Source organism: Carcharodon carcharias, chromosome 13 (assembly GCF_017639515.1).
Source record: "Carcharodon carcharias isolate sCarCar2 chromosome 13, sCarCar2.pri, whole genome shotgun sequence".
Taxonomy (NCBI): Eukaryota; Metazoa; Chordata; class Chondrichthyes; order Lamniformes; family Lamnidae; genus Carcharodon; species Carcharodon carcharias.
The window spans coordinates 80,244,061-80,264,966 of NC_054479.1; positions in this window are offsets into that span (position 1 = coordinate 80,244,061).

The window sequence follows — 20,906 nt, forward strand, 5'->3', positions numbered from 1 at the left end:
GTGTGATAATAGCAGGATCCTGATAAATCCCTGTTGGCACTGTGATAGTAAGAGGATCCTGATCTATCCCTGTTGCTACTGTGATAATAACACGACCATGATTAATCCCTTTTGGCATTGTGATAATGACAGGATCCTGATCAATTCCTGTTGCCAGTGTGATAGTAACTGGACCCTGATCAATACCGGTTGGCACTGTGATAATAATAGGATCCTGATCAATCCTTGTTGGCACTGTGATAATAACAGGATCCCGGTCAATCCCTGTTGGCACTGTGATAATAACAGGATCCTGATCAATCCCTGTTGGAATTGTGTTAATAAATGGATCCTGATCAATCCCTGATAGCACTGTGATAATAACAGTATCCTGATCAATCCATGTTGGCACTGTTATAATAATAGGATCCTGATCAATTCCTGTTGGAACTGTGATAATAATAGCATACTGAGCAAGACGTGTTGGCAATGAAATAAGAACAAGATCCTGATCAATCCCTATTGTGACTGTGATAATGACAGGATCCTGATCAATCCCTGTAGGCAATGTAATAATAAAATGATCCTGATCAATCCCTGTTGTCACAGTGATAAAAACAGGATTCTGATCAATCCCTGTTGGCATTGTGATAATAACAGGATCCTGATCAATCCCTGTTCTCACTGTGATAATAAACAGATCCTAATCAATCCCTGTTTTCACTGTGATAATAACAGGACCTGAACAATCCCTGTTAGCACTGTAATAATAAGATGTTCCGGGTGAATCCCTGTTGGAACTGTGATAATAACAGGATCCTGATCAATCCCTGCTGGCACTGTGATAATAACAGGATCCTGATCAATCCATGTTGGCACTGTGATAATAATAGCATCCTGATCAATCCCTGTTGTCACTATGATAATATCAGGAACCTGATCAATCCTTGTTGGAACAGCGATAATAACAGGATCCTGATCAATCCCTACTGGCCCTGTGATTATAACAGGACTCTGATTAATCCCATTTGGCACTGTGATAATAGCATAATCCTGATCAATCCCTGTTGGTCCTGTGATAATAACAGGACTCTGATAAATTCCATTTGGCACTATGATAATAACATAATCCTGATCAATCCTTGTTGGCACTTTGATAATAATAGGTTCCTGATCCAACCCTGTTGGCACCGTGATAATAACAGGATCCTGATCAATCCCTGTCAGCATTGTGATAATAACAGGATCCTGATCAATTTCAGCAGCCACTGTGATAATAACAGAATCCTGATCAATCTCTGTTGGCACTGTGATAATAACAGGAGCCTGATCAATCACTGAAGACAGTGTGATAATAACAGGATCCTGATCAATCCCTGTTGGCAATGTGATAATAACAGGATCCTGATCAATCCCAGTTGGCATTGTGATAATAACAGGATCCTGATCAATCCCAGTTGGCATTGTGATAATAACAGGATCCTGATCAATCCCTGTTAGAACTGTGATATTAAAAGGATCCTGATCAATCCCTGTTGGCAATGTAATAAAAACAGGATCCTAATCAAACCTTGTTGTCACTGTGATAATAACAGGATCCTGATCATTCCCTATTGGCACTGTAAAAATAACATGGTCCTGATCAATCCCTGTTGGCACTGTGATAATCACAGCATCCTGATAAATCCCTGTTGGTATTGTGATAATAACGGGATCCTGATCAATTCCAGTTGCCAGTGTGATAATAACAGGATCCTGATAAATCCCTGTTGGCACTGTGATAATAAGAGGATCCTGATCTATCCCTGTTGCTACTGTGATAATAACACGACCATGATTAATCCCTGTTGGCATTGTGATAATGACAGGATCCTGATCAATTTCAGTAGCCAGTGTGATAATAAGAGGACGCTGATCAATTCCTGTTGGCACTGTGATAATAGCAGGATCCTGATCAATCCCGGTTGTCACAGTGATAATAGCTGGATTCTGATCACTCCCTGTTGGCATTGTGATAATAACAGGATCCTGATCAATTCATGTTGCCAGTGTGATAATAACAGGACCCTGATCAATTCCTGTTGGCACTGTGATAATAACAGGATCCTGATCAATCCTTGTTGCCACTGTAATAATAACAGGTTCCGGATACATCCCTGTTGGCACTGCGATAATAACAGGATCCTGATCACTCCCTGTTGGCACTGTGATAATAACAGGATCTTGAACAATCCCTGCAGGCACTGTGATAATAACAGGATCCTGATCAATCCCTGCTCTCGCTGTGATAATAACCAGATCCTGATCAATCCCTGTTTTCACTGTGATAATAACAGGACCTGAACAATCCCTGTTTGCACTGTAATAATAACAGGATCCTGATCAATCCCTGATGGCACTGTGATAAAAAGTGGTTCCTAATCAACCACTGGTGGCATTGTGATAATAATAGGATCCTGATCAATCCTTGTTGGAACTGTGATAATAACAGGATCCTGATCAATCCCTGTTGGCAATGTAATAAAAACAGGATCCTGATCAAACCCTGTTGTCACTGCGATAATAACAGGATCCTGATCATTCCCTATTGGCACTGTGAAAATAAGAGGGTCCTGATCAATCCCTGTTGGCACTGTGATAATCATAGCATCCTGATCAATCTCTGTTGGCAATGTGATAATAACAGGGTCCTGATCAATTCCAGTTGCCAGTGTGATAATAACAGGAACCTGATAAATCCCTGTTGGCACTGTGATAATAAGAGGATCCTGATCAATCCCTGTTGGTACTGTGATAATAACATGACCCTGATTAATCCCTGTTGGCATTGTGATAATATCAGGATCCTGATCAATTCCGGCTGCCAGTGTGATAATAACTGGACCCTGATCAATCCCTGTTGGAACTGTGATAATAACAGGATCCTGATCTATCCTTGATGGCACTGTGATAATAACAGGATCCTGGTCAATCCTTGTTCGCACTGTGATAATAACAGGATACTGATCAATCCCTGTTGGAATTGTGTTAATAAATGGATCCTGATCAATCCCTGATTGCACTGTGATAATAAAAGTATCCTGATCAATCCCTGTTGGCACTGTTGTAATAACAGGATCCTGATCAATTCCTGTTGGAACTGTGATAATAACAGGATAGTGATCAAGCCGTGTTGGCAATGAAATAAGAACAAGATCCGGATCAATCCCTGTTGTGACTGTGATAATGACAGGATCGTGATCAATCCCTGTAGGCACTGTGATAATAACAGGATCCTGATGAATCCCTGTAGGCAATGTACTAATAAAATGATCCTGATCAATCCCTGTTGTCACTTGGAAAATGACAGGATCCTGATCAATCCCTATTGGCCCTGTGATAATAACAGGACTCTGAAAATTCCCATTTGGCACCGTGATAATAACATAATCCTGATCAATCTCTGTTGGCCCTGTGATAATAACAGGACTCTGATAAATCCAATTTGGCAATGTGATAATAATATAATCCTGATCAATCCCTGTTGGCTCTGTGATAATAATAGGTTCCTGATCCATCCCTGTTGGCACTGTGATAATAACAGGATCCTGATCAATCCCTGTTGGCATTGTGATAATAACAGGATCCTGATCAATTTCAGCTGCCACTGTGATAATAAGAGGATCCTGATCAATCCCTGTTGGCACTGTGATAACAACAGGAAACTGATCAATCATTGAAGACAATGTGATAATAAGAGGATCCTGATCAATCACTGTTGGCAATGTGATAATAACAGGATCCTGATCAATCCCTGTTGGCACTGTGATAATAACAGGATCCTCATCAAACCCTATTGGGACTGTGATAATAACAGGATCCTGATCAATCCCAGTTGGCACTGTGATAATAACAGGACCCAGATCCATCCCTGTTAGCATTGTGATAATAACAGGATCCTGATCAATTTCAGTTGCCAGTGTGATAGTAACAGGACCCTGATCAATCCCTGTTGGCACTGTGAAAATAACAGGGTCCTGATCAATCCCTGAAGGAACTGTGATAAAAAGAGGTTCCTAATCAACCCCTGTTGGCACTGTGATAATAACATAATCCTGATCAATCCCTGCTGGCACTGTGAAAATAACAGGATCCTGATCAATCCTTGTTGGCACTGGGAAAATAACAGGATCTTGATCAATCCCTGTTGGAACTGTGAAAATAACAGGATTCTGATCAATCCCTGTTGGCATTGTGATAATAACAGGATCCTGATCAATTCCTGTTGCCAGTGTGATAATAACAGGGCCCTGATCAATTCCTGTTGGCACTGTGATAATAACAGGATCCTGATCAATCCTTGTTGCCAATGTGATAATAACAGAATCCTGATCGATCACTTTTGGCACTGTAATAATAACAGGTTCCGGATCCATCCCTGTTGGCACTGCAAAAATAACAGGATCCTGATCACTCAATGTTGGCACTGTGATAATAACAGGATCTTGAACAATCCCTGCTGGCACTGTGATAATAACCAGATCCTGATCAATCCCTGTTTTCATTGTGATAATAACAGGACCTGAACAATCCCTGTTGGCACTGTAATAATAACAGGATCCTGATCAATCCCTGATGGCACTGTGATAAAAAGAGTTTCCTAATCAAACCCTGTTGGCACTGTGATAGTAACAGGAACCTGGTCCATCACTGCTGCCACTGTGAAAATAACAGGATCCTGATCAATCCCTGTTGGCACTGTGATAATAACAGGATTCTGATCAATCCCTGTTGGCACTGTGATAATAATGGCATGCTGATCAAACCCTGTTGGCACTGGGAAAATAACAGGATCCTGATCAATCCCTGTTGGAACTGTGATAATAACAGGGTCCTGATCAATCCCATTTGGAACTGTGATAATAACAGATTCTTGATCAATCCCTGTTGGTACTGCGATAATAACAGCATCCACATCAATCCCTATAGCACTGCGATTATAACAGGATCCTGGTCAATACCTATTTTGACTGTGATAATACAGGACTCTGATAAATTCCATTTGGCACTGTGATAATAACATAATCCTGATCAATCCCTGTTGGCACTGTGATAATAATAGGTTCCTGATCCAATTCTGTTGGCACTGTGATAATAACAGGATCCTGATCAATCCCTGTTGGCATTGTGATAATAACAGGATCCTGATCAATTTCAGTTGCCACTGTGATAATAACAGGATCCTGATCAATCCCTGTTGGCACTGTGATAATAACAGGAACCAGATCAATCACTGAAGACACTGTGATAATAACAGGATCCTAATCAATCCCAGTTGGCACTGTGATAATAAGAGGATTCTGATCAATCCCTGTTGGCATTGTGATAATAACAGGATCCTGATCAATCCCTGTTAGAACTGTGATAATAAAAGGATCCTGATCAATCCCTGTTGGCACTGTGACAATAACAGGATCCTGATCAATCCCAGTTAGCACTGTGATAATAACAGGATTCTGATCAATCCCTGTTGGCAGTGTGATATTAACAGGATCCTGATCAATCCTTGTTGGCATTGTGATAATAACAGGATCCTGATCAATTTCAGCTGCCACTGTGATAATAACAGGATCCTGATCAATCCCTGTTGGCACTGTGATAATAACAGGAACCTGATCAATCACTGAAGACACTGAGATAATAACAGGATCCTGATCAATCCCTGTTGGCACTGTGATAATAACAGGAACCTGATCAATCACTGAAGACACTGAGATAATAACAGGATCCTGATCAATCCCTGTTGGCACTGTGATAATAACAGGATCCTGATCGATCCCTGTTAGATCTGTGATAATAAAAGTATCCTGATCAATCCCTGTTGGCAATGTAATTAAAACAGGATCCTGATCAAACCTTGATGTCACTGTGATAATAACAGTATCCTGATCTTTCCCTATTGGCACTGTGAAAATAACAGTGTCCTGATCAATCCGTGTTGGCACTGTGATAATCACAGTATCCTGATCAATCCCTGTTGTGATAATAACAGGATCCTGATCAATTCCAGTTGCCTGTGTGATAATAACAGGATCCTGATAAATCACTGTTTGCACTGTGATAATAAGAAAATCCTGATCAATCCCTGTTGCTACTGTGTTAATAACACGACCATGATTAATCCCTGTTTGCATTGTGATAATGACAGGATCCTGATCAATTTCAGTAGCCAGTGTGATAATAACAGGACACTGATCAATCCCTGTTGGCACTGTGATAATAGCAGGATCCTGATCAATCCCTGTTTTCACTGTGATATTAACAGGACCTGACAATCCCTGTTGGCACTGTGATAATAAGAGGATCCTGATCAATCCCTGATGGCACTGTGATAAAAAGAGGTTCCTAATCAACCCCTGTTGGCACTGTGATAATAACATAATCCTGATCAATCCCTGCTGGCACTGTGAAAATAACAGGATCCTGATCAATCCCTGTTGGCACTGTGATAATAATGGCATGCTGATCAAACCCTGTTGGCACTGGGAAAATAACAGGATCCTGATCAATCCCGTTTGTCACAGTGATAAAAGCAGGATTCTGATCAATCCCTGTTGGCATTGTGATAATAACAGGATCCTGATCAATTCCAGTTGCCAGTGTGATAATAACAGGGCCCTGATCAATTCCTGTTGGCACTGTGATAATAACAGGATCCTGATCAATTCCTGATGCCAGTGTGATAATAACATGACCCTGATCAATGCCTGTTGGCACTGTGATAATAACAGGATCCTGATCAATCACTGTTGGCACTGTGATAATAACAGGATTCTGATCAATCCCATTTGGCACTGTGATAATAAAAGAATCCTGATCAATCCCTGTTGGCACTGTAATAATAAGAGGTTCCGGATCAATCCCTGTTGGTACTGCGATAATAACAGGATCCTGAACACTCCCTGTTGGCACTGTGATAATAATAGGATCTTGAACAATCCCTGTTGGCATTGTGATAATAAAAGGATCCTGATCAATCCCTGTTCTCACTGTGATAATAAACAGATCCTGATCAATCCCTGTTTTCACTGTGATAATAACAGGACCTGAACAATCCCTGTTAGCAGTGTAATAATAAGCGGTTCCGGGTGAATCCCTGTTGGAACTGTGATAATAACAGGATCCTGAACAATCCCTGTTGGCACTGTGATAATAACAGGATCTTGAACAATCCCTGTTGGCATTGTGATAATAACAGGATACTGATCAATCCCTGTTCTCACTGTGATAATAAACAGATCCTAATCAATCCCTGTTTTCACTGTGATAATAACAGGACCAGAACAATCCCTGTTAGCACTGTAATAATAAGAGGTTCCGGGTGAATCCCTGTTGGAACTGTGATAATAACAGGATCCTGATCAATCCCTGATGGCACTGTGATAAAAAGAGGTTCCTGATCAATTCCTGGTGGCACTGTGATAATAACAGGATCCTGATCAATCGCTGCTGGCAATGTGATAATAACAGGATCCTGATCAATCCCTGCTGGCACTGTGATAATAACAGGATCCTGATCAATCCGTGTTGGCACTGTGATAATAATAGCATCCTGATCAATCCCTGTTGTCACTATGATAATATCAGGAACCTGATCAATCCATATTGGAAAAGTGATAATAATAGGTTCCTGATCAATCCCTGTTGGCACTGTGATAATAAAAGGATCCTGATCAATCCTTGTTGGAACTGTGATAATAACAGGATCCTGATCAATCCCTGTTGGCAATGTAATAAAAACAGGATCCTGATCGAACCCAGTTGTCACTGCGATAATAACAGGATCCTGATCATTCCCTATTGGCACTGTGAAAACAACAGGGTCCTGATCAATCCCTGTTGGCACTGTGATAATCACAGCATCCTGATCAATCCCTGTTGGCATTGTGATAATAACAGGATCCTGATTATTTCCTGTTGCCAGTGTGATAGTAACTGGACCCTGATCAATCCCTGCTGGCACTGTGATAATAACAGTATACTGATCAATCCCTGTTGGCACTGTTATAATAATAGGATCCAGATCAATCGCTGTTGGCACTCTGATAATAACAGGACACTGATCATTCCCTGCAGGCACTATGATAATAACAGGATCCTGATCAATCCCGTTTGTCACTGGGATAATAACAGGATTCTGAACAATCGCAGTTGGCATTGTGATAATAACAGGATCCTGATCAATTCCTGTTGCCAGTGTGATAATAACATGACCCTGATCAATCCCTGTTGGCACAGTGATAATAACAGGATCCTGATCAATAACTGTTGGCACTGTGATAATAACAGGATCCTGATCAATCCCTGATGGCACTGTGATAAAAAGAGGTTCCTGATCAATCCCTGGTGGCACTGTGATAATAACAAGATCCTGATCAATCCCTGCTGGCACTGTGATAATAACAGGATCCTGATCAATTCCTGCTGGCACTGTGATAATAACAGGATCCTGATCAATCCGTGTTGGCACTGTGATAATAATAGCATCCTGATCAATCCCTGTTGTCACTGTGATATTATCAGGAACCTGATCAATCCCTATTGGCAAAGTGATAATAATAGGTTCCTGAACAATCCCTGTTGGCACTGTGATAATCACAGCATCCTGATCAATCTCTGTTGGCATTGTGATAATAACAGGATCCTGATCAATGCCAGTTGCCAGTGTGATAATAACAGGATCCTGATAAATCCCTGTTGGCACTGTGATAATAAGAGGATCCTGATCAATCCCTGTTGGAATTGTGTTAATAAATGGATCCTGATCAATCCCTGATAGCACTGTGATAATAACAGGATCCTGATCAATCCCTGTAGGCAATGTAATAATAAAATGATCCTGATCAATCCCTGTTGTCACTTTGAAAATGACAGGATCCTGATCAATCCCTATTGGCTCTGTGATAATAACAGGACTCTGATAAATCCCATTTGGCACTGTGATAATAACAGGATCTTGTACAATCCCTCTTGGTATTGTGATAATAAAATGATACTGATCAATCCTTGTTCTCACTGTGGTAATAAACAGATCCTGATCAATCCCTGTTTTCACTGTGATAATAACAGGATCCTGATCAATCCCTGTTGGAATTGTGTTAATAAATGGATCCTGATCAATCCCTGATAGCGCTGTGATAATAACAGTATACTGATCAATCCCTGTTGGCACTGTTATAATAATAGGATCCAGATCAATCCCTGTTGGCACTCTGATAATAACAGGACACTGATCATTCCCTGTAGGCACTATGATCCTCATCAATCCCTATTGGCACTGTGATAATAACAGGATCCGGATAAATCCCAGTTGGCACTGTGATAATAACAGGAACCAGATCAATCCCTGTTGGCACTGTGAAAATAACAGGATCCTGATCAATCCCTGTTGGCACTCTGATAATAACAGGACACTGATCATTCCCTGTAGCCACTATGATAATAACAGGATCCTGATCAATCCCGTTTGTCACTGTGATAATAACAGGATTCAGAACAATCGCAGTTGGCATTGTGATAATAACAGGATCCTGATCAATTCCTGTTGCCAGTGTGATAATAACATGACCCTGATCAATCCCTGTTGGCACTGTGATAATAACAGGATCCTGATCAATAACTGTTGGCACTGTGATAATAACAGGATCCTGATAAATACCTGCTGGCACTGTGATAATAACAGGATCCTGATCAATCCCTGCTGGCACAGTGATAATAACAGGATCCTGATCAATCCATGTTGGAACTGTAATAATAATAGCATCCTGATTAATCCCAGTTGTCACTGTGATAATATCAGGAACCTGATCAATCCCTATTGGCAAAGTGATAATAATAGGTTCCTGATCAATCCCTGTTGGCACTGTGATAATAAAAGGATCCTGATCAATCCTTGTTGGAACTGCGATAATAACAGGATCCTGATAAATCCCTGTTGGCAATGTAATAAAAACAGAATCCTGATCAAACCCAGTTGTCACTGCGATAATAACAGGATCCTGATCATTCCCTGTTGGCACTGTGAAAATAACAGGCGCCTGATCAATCCCTGTTGGCACTGTGATAATCACAGCATCCTGATCAATCTCTGTTGGCATTGTGATAATAACAGGATCCTGATCAATGCCAGTTGCCAGTGTGATAATAACAGGATCCTGATAAATCCCTGTTGGCACTGTGATAATAAGAGGGTCCTGATAAATCACTGTTGGTACTGTGATAATAACACGACGCTGATTAATCCCTGTTGGCATTGTGATAATAACAGGATCCTGATCAATTCCTGTTGCCAGTGTGATAATAACTGGACCCTGATCAATCCCTGTTGGCACTGTTATAATAACAGGATCCTGATCAATCCTTGTTGGCACTGTGATAATAAAAGGATCCTGGTCAATCCCTGTTGGCACTGTGATAACAAAAGGGTCCAGATCAATCCCTGTTGGAATTGTGTTAATAAATGGATCCCGATCAATCCCTGATAGCACTGTGATAATAACAGTATCCTGATCAATCCCTGTTGGCACTGTTATAATAACAGGATCCTGATCAATTCCTTTTGGAACTGTGATAATAACATGATACTGATCAAGCCGTGTTGGCAATGAAATAAGAACAGATCCTGATCAATCCCTATTGTGAATGTGATAATAACAGGGTCCTGATCAATCCTTGTTGGCACTGTGATAATCACAGCATCCTGATCAATCTCTGTTGGTATTGTGATAATAACAGGATCCAGATCAAAGCCAGTTGCCAGTGTGATAATAACAGGATCCTGATAAATCCCTGTTGGCACTGTGATAATAACAGGATCCTTATCAATTTCAGCTGCCACTGTGATAATAACAGGATCCTGATCAATCCCTGTTGGCCCTGTGATAATAACAGAATCCTGATCAATCCCATTTGGCACTGTGATAATAACAGGATTCTGATCAATCCCTAATGGCATTGTGATAATAACAGGATCCTGATCAATCCCTGTCAGAACGGTGATAATAAAAGGATCCTGATCAATCTATCTTGGCAATGTAATAAAAACAGCATCCTGATCAAACCTTGTTATCACTGTGATAATAACAGTATCATTATCATTCCCTATTGGCACTGTGAAAATAACAGGGTCCTGATCAATCCCTGAAGGCACTGTGATAAAGAGAGGTTTCTAATCAACCCCTGTCGGCACTGTGATAATAATATAATCCTGATCAATCCCTGCTGGCACTGTGAAAATAACAGGATCCTGATCAATCCCTTTTGGCACTGTGATAATAACAGTATCCTGATCAATCCCTGTTGGCACTGTGATAATAATGGCATGCTGATCAAACCCTGTTGGCACTGGGAAAATAACAGGATCCTGATCAATCCCTGTTGGAACTGTGAAAATAACAGGATCCTGATCAATCCCATTTGGCACTGCGATAATAACAGATTCTTGATCAATCCCTGTTGGTACTGCGATAATAACAGGAACCAGATCAATCCCTGATGGCACTGCGATAATAACAGGATCCTGAATAATCCCTGATGGCACTGCGATAATAACATGATCCTGATCAATCCTTGTTGTCACTTTGAAAATGACAGGATCCTGATCCATCCCTGTTGGCACTGTGATAATAACAGGACCCTGATCAATCCCTGTTGGCATTGTGATAATAACAGGATCCTTATCAATTTCAGCTGCCACTGTGATAATAACAGGATCCTGATCAATCCCTGTTGGCCCTGTGATAATAACAGAATCCTGATCAATCCCATTTGGCACTGTGATAATAACAGGATTCTGATCAATCCCTAATGGCATTGTGATAATAACAGGATCCTGATCAATCCCTGTTAGAACGGTGATAATAAAAGGATCCTGATCAATCTATCTTGGCAATGTAATAAAAACAGCATCCTGATCAAACCTTGTTATCTCTGTGATAATAACAGTATCATTATCATTCCCTATTGGCACTGTGAAAATAACAGGGTCCTGATCAATCCCTGAAGGCACTGTGATAAAGAGAGGTTTCTAATCAACCCCTGTCGGCACTGTGATAATAACATAATCCTGATCAATCCCTGCTGGCACTGTGAAAATAACAGGATCCTGATCAATCCCTTTTGGCACTGTGATAATAACAGTATCCTGATCAATCCCTGTTGGCACTGTGATAATAATGGCATGCTGATCAAACCCTGTTGGCACTGGGAAAATAACAGGATCCTGATCAATCCCTGTTGGAACTGTGAAAATAACAGGATCCTGATCAATCCCATTTGGCACTGCGATAATAACAGATTCTTGATCAATCCCTGTTGGTACTGCGATAATAACAGGAACCAGATCAATCCCTGATGGCACTGCGATAATAACAGGATCCTGAATAATCCCTGATGGCACTGCGATAATAGCATGATCCTGATCAATCCTTGTTGTCACTTTGAAAATGACAGGATCCTGATCAATCCCTGTTGTCACTGTGTTAATAACAGGATCCTGATCAATCCCTGTTGGCCCTGTGATAATAACAGGACTCTGATGAATCCCATCTGGCACTGTGATAATAGCATAAACCTGATTAATCCCTGTTGGCAATGTGATAATAACAGGATCATCATCAATCCCTATTGGCACTGTGATAATAACAGGATCCTGATCAATCCCAGTTGGCACTGTGATAATAACAGGACCCTGATCAATCCCTGTTAGCATTGTGATAATAACCGGATCCTGATAAATTTCAGTTGCCAGTGTGATAATAACAGGACCCTGATCAATCCCTGTTGGCACTGTGATAATAACAGGATCCTGATCAATCCCTGTTGGCAATGTAATAAAAACAGGATCCTGATCAAACCCTGTTGTCACAGAGATAATAACAGGATCCTGATCATTCCCTATTGGCACTGTGAAAATAATAGGGTCCTGATCAATCCCTGTTGGCACTGTGATAATCACAGCATCCTGATCAATCCCTGTTGGCACTGTGATAATCACAGCATCCTGATCAATCCCTGTTGGCATTGTGATAATAACAGGATCCTGATCAATGACAATTGCCAGTGTGATAATAACAGGATCCTGATAAATCCCTGTTGTCACTGTGATAATAACAGGATTCTGATCAATCCCTGCTGGCAATGTGATAATAACAGGATCCTGATCAATCCCTGTTGGCATTGTGATAATAACAGGATCCTGACCAATCCTTGTTGCCACTGTGATAATAACAGTATCCTGATCAATCCCTGTAAGCACTGTGATAATAAGAGGATTCTGATCAATCTCATTTGGCACTGGAATAATAACAGATTCTTGATCAATCCCTGTTGGTACTGCGATAATAACAGGTTCCTGGTCAATCCTTGTTGGCACTGTGATAGTAAAAGGATCCTGATCAATCCCTGTTGGAATTGTGTTAATAAATGGATCCTGATCAATCCCTGATAGCACTGTGATAATAACAGCATCCTGATCAATCCCTGTTGGCTTTGTGATAATAACAGGATCCTGATCAATACCTGTTGGCACTGTGATAATAATGGCATGCTGATCAAATCCTGTTGGCACTGGGAAAATAACAGGATCCTGATCAATCCCTGTTAGAACTGTGATAATAAAAGGAACCTGATCAATCCCTGTTGGCAATGTAATAAAAAAAGTTCCCGATCAAACAATGTTGTCACTGTGATAATAACAGGATCCTTATCATTCCCTATTGGCACTGTGAGAATAACAGGATCCTGATATTTCCCTATTGACACTGTGAAAATAACAGGGTCCTGATCAATCCCTGTTGGCATTGTGATTATAACAGGATCCTGATCAATTCCTGTTGCCAGTGTGATAATAACTGGACCCTGATCAATCCCTGTTGGCACTGTTATAATAACAGGATCCTGATCAATCCTTGTTGGCACTGTGATAATAAAAGGATCCTGGTCAATCCCTGTTGGCACTGTGATAACAACAGGGTCCAGATCAATCCCTGTTGGAATTGTGTTAATAAATGGATCCCGATCAATCCCTGATAGCACTGTGATAATAACAGTATCCTGATCAATCCCTGTTGGCACTGTTATAATAACAGGATCCTGATCAATTCCTTTTGGAACTGTGATAATAACATGATACTGATCAAGCCGTGTTGGCAATGAAATAAGAACAGATCCTGATCAATCCCTATTGTGAATGTGATAATAACAGGGTCCTGATCAATCCTTGTTGGCACTGTGATAATCACAGCATCCTGATCAATCTCTGTTGGTATTGTGATAATAACAGGATCCAGATCAAAGCCAGTTGCCAGTGTGATAATAACAGGATCCTGATAAATCCCTGTTGGCACTGTGATAATAAGAGAATCCTGATGAATCCCTGTTGGCATTGTGATAATAACAGGATCCTTATCAATTTCAGCTGCCACTGTGATAATAACAGGATCCTGATCAATCCCTGTTGGCCCTGTGATAATAACAGAATCCTGATCAATCCCATTTGGCACTGTGATAATAACAGGATTCTGATCAATCCCTAATGGCATTGTGATAATAACAGGATCCTGATCAATCCCTGTTAGAACGGTGATAATAAAAGGATCCTGATCAATCTATCTTGGCAATGTAATAAAAACAGCATCCTGATCAAACCTTGTTATCACTGTGATAATAACAGTATCATTATCATTCCCTATTGGCACTGTGAAAATAACACGGTCCTGATCAACCCCTGTCGGCACTGTGATAATAACATAATCCTGATCAATCCCTGCTGGCACTGTGAAAATAACAGGATCCTGATCAATCCCTTTTGGCACTGTGATAATAACAGTATCCTGATCAATCCCTGTTGGCACTGTGATAATAATGGCATGCTGATCAAACCCTGTTGGCACTGGGAAAATAACAGGATCCTGATCAATCCCTGTTGGAACTGTGAAAATAACAGGATCCTGATCAATCCCATTTGGCACTGCGATAATAACAGATTCTTGATCAATCCCTGTTGGTACTGCGATAATAACAGGAACCAGATCAATCCCTGATGGCACTGCGATAATAACAGGATCCTGAATAATCCCTGATGGCACTGCGATAATAACATGATCCTGATCAATCCTTGTTGTCACTTTGAAAATGACAGGATCCTGATCCATCCCTGTTGGCACTGTGATAATAACAGGACCCTGATCAATCCCTGTTGGCATTGTGATAATAACAGGATCCTTATCAATTTCAGCTGCCACTGTGATAATAACAGGATCCTGATCAATCCCTGTTGGCCCTGTGATAATAACAGAATCCTGATCAATCCCATTTGGCACTGTGATAATAACAGGATTCTGATCAATCCCTAATGGCATTGTGATAATAACAGGATCCTGATCAATCCCTGTTAGAACGGTGATAATAAAAGGATCCTGATCAATCTATCTTGGCAATGTAATAAAAACAGCATCCTGATCAAACCTTGTTATCACTGTGATAATAACAGTATCATTATCATTCCCTATTGGCACTGTGAAAATAACAGGGTCCTGATCAATCCCTGAAGGCACTGTGATAAAGAGAGGTTTCTAATCAACCCCTGTCGGCACTGTGATAATAACATAATCCTGATCAATCCCTGCTGGCACTGTGAAAATAACAGGATCCTGATCAATCCCTTTTGGCACTGTGATAATAACAGTATCCTGATCAATCCCTGTTGGCACTGTGATAATAATGGCATGCTGATCAAACCCTGTTGGCACTGGGAAAATAACAGGATCCTGATCAATCCCTGTTGGAACTGTGAAAATAACAGGATCCTGATCAATCCCATTTGGCACTGCGATAATAACAGATTCTTGATCAATCCCTGTTGGTACTGCGATAATAACAGGAACCAGATCAATCCCTGATGGCACTGCGATAATAACAGGATCCTGAATAATCCCTGATGGCACTGCGATAATAGCATGATCCTGATCAATCCTTGTTGTCACTTTGAAAATGACAGGATCCTGATCAATCCCTGTTGTCACTGTGTTAATAACAGGATCCTGATCAATCCCTGTTGGCCCTGTGATAATAACAGGACTCTGATGAATCCCATCTGGCACTGTGATAATAGCATAAACCTGATTAATCCCTGTTGGCAATGTGATAATAACAGGATCATCATCAATCCCTATTGGCACTGTGATAATAACAGGATCCTGATCAATCCCAGTTGGCACTGTGATAATAACAGGACCCTGATCAATCCCTGTTAGCATTGTGATAATAACCGGATCCTGATAAATTTCAGTTGCCAGTGTGATAATAACAGGACCCTGATCAATCCCTGTTGGCACTGTGATAATAACAGGATCCTGATCAATCCCTGTTGGCAATGTAATAAAAACAGGATCCTGATCAAACCCTGTTGTCACAGAGATAATAACAGGATCCTGATCATTCCCTATTGGCACTGTGAAAATAATAGGGTCCTGATCAATCCCTGTTGGCACTGTGATAATCACAGCATCCTGATCAATCCCTGTTGGCACTGTGATAATCACAGCATCCTGATCAATCCCTGTTGGCATTGTGATAATAACAGGATCCTGATCAATGACAATTGCCAGTGTGATAATAACAGGATCCTGATAAATCCCTGTTGTCACTGTGATAATAACAGGATTCTGATCAATCCCTGCTGGCAATGTGATAATAACAGGATCCTGATCAATCCCTGTTGGCATTGTGATAATAACAGGATCCTGACCAATCCTTGTTGCCACTGTGATAATAACAGTATCCTGATCAATCCCTGTAAGCACTGTGATAATAAGAGGATTCTGATCAATCTCATTTGGCACTGGAATAATAACAGATTCTTGATCAATCCCTGTTGGTACTGCGATAATAACAGGTTCCTGGTCAATCCTTGTTGGCACTGTGATAGTAAAAGGATCCTGATCAATCCCTGTTGGAATTGTGTTAATAAATGGATCCTGATCAATCCCTGATAGCACTGTGATAATAACAGCATCCTGATCAATCCCTGTTGGCTTTGTGATAATAACAGGATCCTGATCAATACCTGTTGGCACTGTGATAATAATGGCATGCTGATCAAATCCTGTTGGCACTGGGAAAATAACAGGATCCTGATCAATCCCTGTTAGAACTGTGATAATAAAAGGAACCTGATCAATCCCTGTTGGCAATGTAATAAAAAAAGTTCCCGATCAAACAATGTTGTCACTGTGATAATAACAGAACCCTGATCAATCCCTGTTGGTACTATAATAATAACAGGATCCTGATCAATCCTTGCTGGAACTGTGATAATAACAGGATCCTGATCAATCCCTGTTAGCAATGTAAAAAAAACAGGATCCTGATCAAACCCTGTTGTCACTGAGATAATAACAGGATCCTGATCATACTCTATTGGCACTGTGAAAATAACAGGGTCCTGAACAATCCCTGTAGGTACTGTGATAATCACAGCATCCTGATCAATCCCAGTTGGCACTGTGATAATCACAGCATCCTGATCAATCCCAGTTGGCATTGTGATAATAACAGGATCCTGATCAATGCCAGTTGCAATTGTGATAATAACAGGATCCTGATAAATCCCTGTTGGCAATGTGATAATAAGAGGATCCTGATCAATCCTTGTTGGAACTGTGATAATAACAGGATCCTGATAAATCCCTGTTGGCACTGTGATAATAAGAGGATCCTGATCAATCCCTGTTGCTACTGTGATAATAACACAACCATGATTAATCCCTGTTGACATTGTGATAATGACAGGATCCCGATGAATTTCACTTGCCAGTGTGATAATAACAGGACGCTGATCAATCCCTGTTGGCATTGTGATAATAACAGGATCCTGATCAATCCCTGTTAGAACTGTGATAATAAAAGGATCCTGATCAATCCCTGATGGCAATGTAATAAAAAAAGGATCCCGATCAAACAATGTTGTCACTGTGATAATAACAGGATCCTGATCATTCCCTATTGGCACTGTGAAAATAACAGGATCCTGATATTTCCCTATTGGCACTGTGAAAATAACAGGGTCCTGATCAATCCCTGTTGGCATTGTGATAATAACAGGATCCTGATCAATTCCAGTTGCCAGTGTGATAATAACAGGATCCTGATAAATCCCTGTTGGCACTGTGATAATAAGAGGATCCTGATCAATCCATGTTGCTACTGTGATAATAACACAACCATGATTAATCCCTGTTGGCACTGTGATAATGACAGGATCCTGATCAATTTCAGTAGCCAGTGTGATAATAACAGGACCCTGATCAATCCCTGTTGGGACTGTGAAAATAACAGGATCCTGATCAATCTCATTTGGCACTGTGATAATTAGAGATTCTTGATCAATCCCTGTTGGTCTAGCGATAATAACAGGAACCTGATCAATCCCTGATGGCACTGCGATAATAACATGATCCTGATCAATCCCTGTTGTCACTTTGAAAATGACAGGATCCTGATCAATCCCTGTTGTCATTGTGATAATAACAGGATCCTGATCAATCCCTATTGGCCCTGTGACAATAACAGGACTCTGATGAATCCCATTTGGCACTGTGATAATAGCATAATCCTGATTAATCCCTGTTGGCAATGTGATAATAACAGGATCCTCATCAATCCCTATTGGCACTGTGATAATAACAGGATCCTGATTAATCCCAGTTGGCACTGTGATAACAACAGGATCCAGATCAATCCCTGTTGGCACTGTAATAATAACAGGAACCTGATCAATCCCTGTTAGCATTGTGATAATTACCGGATCCTGATAAATTTCAATTGCCAGTGTGATAATAACAGGCCCCTGATCAATCCCTGTTGGTACTGTAATAATAACAGGATCCTGATCAATCCTTGCTGGAACTGTGATAATAACAGGATCCTGATCAATCCCTGTTGGCAATGTAAAAAATAACAGTATCCTGATCAAACCCTGTTGTCACTGAGATAATAACAGGATCCTGATCATACTCTATTGGCACTGTGAAAATAACAGGGTCCTGAACAATCCCTGTTGGCACTGTGATAATCACAGCATCCTGATCAATCCCTGTTGACATTGTGATAATAACAGGATCCTGATCAATGCCAGTTGCAAGTGTGATAATAACAGGATCCTGATAAATCCCTGTTGGCACTATGATAATAAGAGGATCCTGATCAATCCCTGTTGGCACTGTGAAAATAACAGGATCCTGATCAATCCCTGTTGGCACTGTGATAATAACAGGATCCTGATCAATCCCTGTTGGCACTGTGATAATAATGGCATGCTGATCAAATCCTGTTGGCACTGGGAAAATAATGGCAAGCTGATCAAATCCTGTTGGCACTGGGAAAATAACAGGATCCTGATCAATCCCTGTTGGAACTGTGAAAATAACAGGATCCTGATCAATCTCATTTGGCACTGTGATAATTAGAGATTCTTGATCAATCCCTGTTGGTCTAGCGATAATAACAGGAAACAGATCAATCCCTGATGGCACTGCGATAATAACATGATCCTGATCAATCCCTGTTGTCACTTTGAAAATGACAGGATCCTGATCAATCCCTGTTGTCACTGTGTTAATAACAGGATCCAGATCAATCCCTGTTGGCACTGTAATAATAACAGGACCCTGATCAATCCCTGTTAGCATTGAGATAATAACCGGTTCCTGATAAATTTCAATTGCCAGTGTGATAATAACAGAACCCTGATCAATCCCTGTTGGTACTGTAATAATAACAGGATCCTGATCAATCCTTGCTGGAACTGTGATAATAACAGGATCCTGATCAATCCCTGTTGGCAATGTAAAAAATAACAGGATCCTGATCAAACCCTGTTGTCACTGAGATAATAACAGGATCCTGATCATACTCTATTGGCACTGTGAAAATAACAGGGTCCTGAACAATCCCTGTTGGCACTGTGATAATCACAGCATCCTGATCAATCCCTGTTGACATTGTGATAATAAAAGGATCCTGATCAATGCCAGTTGCAAGTGTGATAATAACAGGATCCTGATAAATCCCTGTTGGCACTATGATAATAAGAGGATCCTGATCAATCCCTGTTGGCACTGTGAAAATAACAGGATCCTGATCAATCCCTGTTGGCACTGTGATAATAACAGGATCCTGATCAATCCTTGTTGGCACTGTGATAATAATGGCATGCTGATCAAATCCTGTTGGCACTGGGAAAATAATGGCAAGCTGATCAAATCCTGTTGGCACTGGGAAAATAACAGGATCCTGATCAATCCCTGTTGGAACTGTGAAAATAACAGGATCCTGATCAATCTCATTTGGCACTGTGATAATTAGAGATTCTTGATCAATCCCTGTTGGTCTAGCGATAATAGCAGGAAACAGATCAATCCCTGATGGCACTGCGATAATAACATGATCCTGATCAATCCCTGTTGTCACTTTGAAAATGACAGGATCCTGATCAATCCCTGTTGTCACTGTGATAATAACATGATCCTGATCAATCCCTATTGGCCCTGTGACAATAACAGGACTCTGATGAATCCCATTTGGCACTGTGATAATAGCATAATCCTGATTAATCCCTGTTGGCAATGTGATAAGAACAGGATCCTCATCAATCCCTATTGGCACTGTGATAATAACAGGATCCTGATCAATCCCAGTTGGCACTGTGATAACAACAGGATCCAGATCAATCCCTGTTGGCACTGTAATAATAACAGGACCCTGATCAATCCCGGTTGTCACTGTGATAATAACAGGATCCTGATCAATCCCTGTTGGAATTGTGTTAATAAATGGTTCCTGAAAATTCCTGATAGCACTGTGATAATAACAGTATCTTGATCAATCCC